The 5,656-nt window shown below is 59.0% G+C and overlaps 1 pseudogene; it reads left to right on the top strand.

Moving 5' to 3' along the window:
* The first annotated feature begins 3,095 nt into the window (after positions 1-3,095).
* LOC113598141 (protein shisa-8-like) lies at positions 3,096-5,330 on the top strand (annotated as a pseudogene).
* Positions 5,331-5,656: the final 326 nt, after the last annotated feature.

Consider the following 5,656-nt stretch of genomic DNA (forward strand, 5'->3'; position numbering starts at 1 on the left):
TCTGTCTAGATTTTGTCTCTTTTCACGAAGGTGTTTTTTTCTGTTTGTTTGTTTTGTTCTGTCTCTCTTGTTTAAAATCAAATTTAAATGTGTCTGAACAACCCCAACTCTTGCGGGAAGGTGTCTGTGACCTATCCTCCTACCAGGCCCTTGTCCTAGGCTCCCAGCCCTGATGCTTGCTGGGAGGTGCCTCGGTGGGGTGCAGTGGGGGTGGGCAGGCAGGAAAGCAGAGGTTAGGGGTCTGGCATTCTGCACCCAGCCCTGGCTTTCCCACTTGCTGACCATGTAACCTTGGGACAAAGACCTTAACCTCTCTGAGCCTCAGCCTCTTGGACCTAGGCAGGCCTGCTGGAAGGGTCCTTTCCAATTCTGATTTAGTGCCTAGAAATATCGCGATCCCTCTGTGTGGTCCTGACAGCAGAAACTCCATTGTTTGTCCCTGTTGTATGCATTTCTTTCCTCCCTTCGTTTCACACCAAAGGTCTTGCATACGAGTTTAGGAAGTTCTTCAAAACAGCCTGTAAATAGTTTTTGGGTGTTTCTCATGCTTCTTGCTGCTGTAGGTGCTGGGAGATGCTGCAGGAGTGAAGGCCCCTTTCTGCCCTGGAGTTTACCGTTCAATGTGCGGAGATAGGCACAAACCAAATACATAATGTAATGTCAGATGGACAGGGAGTCTGGAGGCCTATTTTAGGCAGGCACTATCTGCAGTGGTTACCACACAGACCCTGGAGTCACATTTCTTGGGTCAAAAGCCAACTGTGTAGCATCCCTTGCTGCGGTACTGTGGGCATCTGGTTTAATCGCTTTGGGCCTCAGTCCCTCCCTCTGTTGTGTGGGCCTCGTAGTATCACCTAGAGATAGAGTTACAGGAGATCAGTCACTCCAGTGGTTTAGCAACTATTCCCAGATTGTCTGCGAGATGCTACATATGCTTTCTTTGAGCATCTGTGAAGAGATGACTTTAGAAAAGACAAGCTTAGTGGGTATATCGTAGGCATCAGATGTCAGCCATCATTAGTTCTCACACACCAATGCTTGTGTTTGTAGAGGCTCACACAGTGGTGGTGGGTGTGGGTCGACCCACATGCCACACTGCCGTATTTTGGGAACCTCGTTCCGATGGCTCTGACGCATTTAGACTAAACAATCTCACACCTTGTCCAGGTGGGTTTGGGACATAATACAGCCCGCGATTCAGTGAGTCTCCGAGGGCTGGCATACTCCTGGATATGCTGGGTCAGTGTCGGCCTGGTTCATTTTTTGCTGGAACAGGCTCATTCTATGCTAGTCTTTCAGAAGACAGGAGGTGACATTCTTCCAAGAGAAGGCACAGTGAGCCAAACTCCCTGTCATTTTGAGAAAACTTGCAAAGGAGTTCAGTAACCACCTCCCCACCATGCTTTTTCGGTCAAAGAGAACCCACTATGTCATTTTATTGGTGGCCCAACTTTTGGGTGCTTTGAAAATGCCCGGAGAAGCCCCTGACTGAAGCCCAGTGGAGGGGAGGGTGGTGGAGACAACATTTCCCTGCCAACCCTCCAGGTGACTGCAAGGTGTATACTTAGTTAATGCAATGAAAAAAAAAAACAAAAAACAAAAAACAAAACCAAACACACACAGGGGCGTGTGGAGATCTAAATTCAGTGTAGCAGCTTTGGTGCAAATCCTGTTTTGGGGGCTATTGGAGTCAAACTCAAGCAGAGGAAAGAAGTGGGATGAATGAGAGAGGGCCAACTGATTCCAGCTGGAATCAGCTGAGTGGAGAGTGCAGATTTGGAAATGCTGAAGGGCAAGGACCAGAGGCTGGAAGCCCAGGAAGCAAGGCCAGACTGCACCACATCCGGTGAGGATGTCTGGGGGGCTCCGTGAGCAAGGGGCCAACCGACTCCTGAGACCCACGCGCGAGCTCCAGATGCGGGAGGGTGGCTGGGGCTAGGTGTCCAGGCCTTGCGCTGCACTGGATCTGGGCGTGCTGTGTGCCCTCCTGTAGAACGCAGGGAAGGCCCCCGCGAGGTCTTAGAAGGACACAAGTGGCAGGTCCTGGGGCCTGGGAGAGTCCCAAGGAAATACCTTCAGGAACTTGGGATGTGCCCCTGCCTGGGCCTGGTCTGCTGCCTCTTCCTACCCCCTGGGCTTCTTTGACTTCAGTTCCTCCCAGGGCCCTCTCCCGGGGGTCCTTACCCTGGGGCCAGTGGCTTGCCACCGCGCCTTCGCAGCTCAGTCTTGGTCCTAGGCAAGTCCCAGGGAGTAGAACCACCCCGGACGCGCGCCTGGCTAGAGGGCTCAGTCGGGGAAGGGAAGGGCGAGACGGCCCGGGCACCCTGGAGGGGCGATCCTGATCAGACTGTGTCTCAGTTTGCCTTGGAGTGGAAGCCACTTAGTCTGTCCCTACCTAGCCCCTGTGAATCCCCCCTTCCCTGGAGGGCAGATTCGAACCGCAGCTCCTGCGCACTCACGCCTGAAAAAGCCAGGGGCTGAGCCGCCTCTTCGCCCGGAACAGGTCTGAGCCGCGCCTCGCTCGCAGAGAGGGCGCGAGAGGTCCCGCAGCCATCCTCCACCTGCTGGAAAACCCGAGCGGTGCCTTCAGCCCCAGAGGCTGCCTACGCTCCCTCCTCCCCGCCCGCTAGCCTAGCTCAGCTCTGCACCCCCGCCCCTCAACTCGCTCCCGCCAGCCCTGCCGACTCACCTCTTCCCCGCCCCCGCCTCTCGGGAGCTCGCGACCTTTCCACCCCTCGTTCCCTCCTCCCCCCTCCGCCTTTCCTCCTGCCCTCTCTTCATACCAAAAGCGTTGCTTGGCTCTCTCCTGGGGACTTAGCAAGCTGGAGAGCTGAGAGGGATCCTGAGAGCGGGCGCAGGGCGGCTAGTCCGGAGCCGCCGGCCTAGGCGAGGCACGGACCGACCCACTCTCCGCTGCTCTCCGGCCTCCGCCTCTCCCTGTAGGGGGCCGGACGTGCACCCAGCGCTTGCCCCCACTCGTCCTCCCCCAGCCCGGCCAGGCGCGCTCCTCCCCGCCTGGCCCCTCCCCTTAGGCGCGCTGCACGCAGCGCCCGGGAGGCGAACGCGGGCTGAGCCCAGCGCGGGGGCCGCCCACCACCGCCTCTCCCTGTCTGTGCGGCTGGCGGCGGCTCGCAGCCCTGGGCAACAACCTCGGCAGCTTCAGCCGCGCCTGGAGAGGCAGGCGGCCGGCCGAGCCCAGGCTGGGAGACAGGATTCGTAGCGTCCTCCGGCTGCTCCTCGGCAGCTTCCTCACCGAGCTGTGCGCCCGCGTGTGCCGGGCGCAGGAGCGAGCGGGGCACGGGCAGCTGGCTCAGCTGGGCTGCGTGGTAGTGCTGGCGCGGGGAGGGGGGCGTGCAGCCGCTCTGGGGGCCGCCTCGGAAGAGGCCAGCGAGGGCGCGGGGGTCTGGGACGCCTCCCCTACCCGAGCGACCACGCCGAACTTCTGCCGCGGCTACTTCGGTATCAGGGACCAGTGGGACCAGCCATTCAATTGTTCCTCGGGCGACTTCATCTTCTGCTGAGGGACTTGTGACTTGCGGTTCTGCGGCACATTTTAAGAAGCGGCGACTGAACCAGAGCACCTGCACCAACTCGGACATTCCGCTCTGGCTCAACACCCGCAAGCCCCCCGGGCGCAAGGACGGCCCCCTGCACCACCCCACGAAGGACGAGACCAACCGGATCCTTTACATCATGTGCGGGGTGCTGGCCGTCACGCTTGTAGGCATCTTCACCAAGCTGGGGCTGGAGAAAGCGCACCGGCGGCAAAGGAAGCCAAGTCCAGGTAGGCTGCCTCCCCTCCACCCAACTCCGTCGCCTCCCCTCCAGGCGCCGCTCTCCCTCCTCTTCCCTCTCCACCTTTCCTTGGGCAATGGCGCTCCCCCCACCCCCCCCTTCCCCCATCTCCGCTGGCGGAGATCGCCTGGGCAGCCAATTTCGGCTCCAGGCGCGGAGAAGGGGCGCTGGGCTCTGCACAGGTGTGGACTTGAGCGCGTGTGTGTATGTAGGGGGTGGTCTCTGCACCACCCCTCACCGTGTCGCTGCCCTTTCCCACCTAGGATTCAAGCGGATCTGAGACACACACAGCCCGGGAGCTCAGGGCCCCGGAGTCTTGGGTTTTGGCGAAGGGTCTACCTCTCGGATTCCAGATGCCAGCTTCTAGGTAAAGAGTGCAGGCGGCCCGAAAAGGAAGGGCGGCACGTGTGAGGGAGGGAAGTAGTGTGTGCCGCCTGCAACTCGTAAGGGTCGCCAAAAAGAAGCGAGGGAGGTGGAGAGAGGGGAGGGCGAGAACAAAAGCCTTGCCTGGAGCGGCCTCTTCTCTCTCTCCCTGAGCTGTTAGGTTCCTGAAATTGGGACCTTGGTGGCCTCCCAGCCACCAGGACCCCTGCCCGCTTTCCGCTGTCGCCATTTCTCCCTGCTGGGGGCCAGGGCCTCCGCCCCGAGCTGCGCCCCTTGCAGGCGTTGGCGAGGACTCCAAGGGCGGGAGCCGCCCTCCTGCCCCACTGATTCCTCAACTTTCCCTCAACTTTCATTATGCAAGTCCTAGTGATGGCGAGTTGCAGCAGATGGGAGAAGGCATTTGGGGATTAATGGAGCGATTTTCTTTTTGCCTTTTAAAAAGTGTCTAAATTGATTCGCACAACCCAGTAACTTTGGAGGCAGAGAGCGCAGCCACCGGGAAGCGGCCCCCAGAAGCGATGCAGGTCAGGGTTGGCAGGAGGTCTGGGCGGGCGGGGTTGGAGAGAGACTGGCGGTCTTGGAACAGCTGGATGGCTGGGCGCTAGCTAGCTTGATATTGCGGAGTGTGGGCAACGGGGTTGCCACGTGTCCCCCCACACCCCTACACACAGACACACACCCTCCCCACACCTCCGGCGGGGGCCCATGTGTGCTCGTGTGGATGCAGGAACTCGGTGCGCCTGCCCTAAAAACCTGAACAAAGCGACCCACCCAACATAGGCGAAGGAACATTACCACCTCACTAGTAATTATTTTCTGTTTATACGCAGAGTATCCGATGATTTTTCCCCCCAGAGGGGAGGGATTTGGGGCAAGAGGTGAGGAAATTCCTCTTGGTTTGGGTCAGCAGGGAGGTGTGGGTGGATGTTGGGGTCTTGAAGCACAGAAGTTAGCTTGGAGAGGATTCAGGAAACTCTGACCAACTGAGAGAGTAACACGCTGGCCCCGCCCACCTCCTGCATCCCCAAGATGCCCTGTCCCCAGCCCCACAGGCAGGAGTTTCACTTCCCCACAGTCCCTGCCAGTCCCTGTAGGTTCCTGGGGTCTGTGTTAAGGTGAAGAAAGAATATGGAGGCAGGACTGAGGCAGGCGATGGGTGTCGCCTTGGTAGGGAGAGAGTCCCCCGGGGATAGATAGGCTGCCTTGCAGTTTCGTATTAACTCCTCTGCTGAAGTATCCACTGAGCCTTTCCCTTGCAAACCAGCGCTTCCAGGAGCCCCTCCTGGGTGTTTGGGTGGGGGGTGAAGGAGGGTAGGAAAGGCAGGAGAAGGGGAGGTGGGAAGGTGGGAGCTGAGCTAAGGGTGGGCGGCTCCCTTTGGCCTGCAGAGGGGGAAGGTGATGTGTGATCTTCAGGCTCTGTGTGATCTGGGTATTCCTGTTGAGACAGAGCTCCACCGCAGACCTGAGGGCTCAGGAG

This window comes from Acinonyx jubatus, unplaced genomic scaffold (assembly GCF_027475565.1).
Source record: "Acinonyx jubatus isolate Ajub_Pintada_27869175 unplaced genomic scaffold, VMU_Ajub_asm_v1.0 scaffold_25, whole genome shotgun sequence".
Lineage (NCBI taxonomy): Eukaryota > Metazoa > Chordata > Mammalia > Carnivora > Felidae > Acinonyx > Acinonyx jubatus.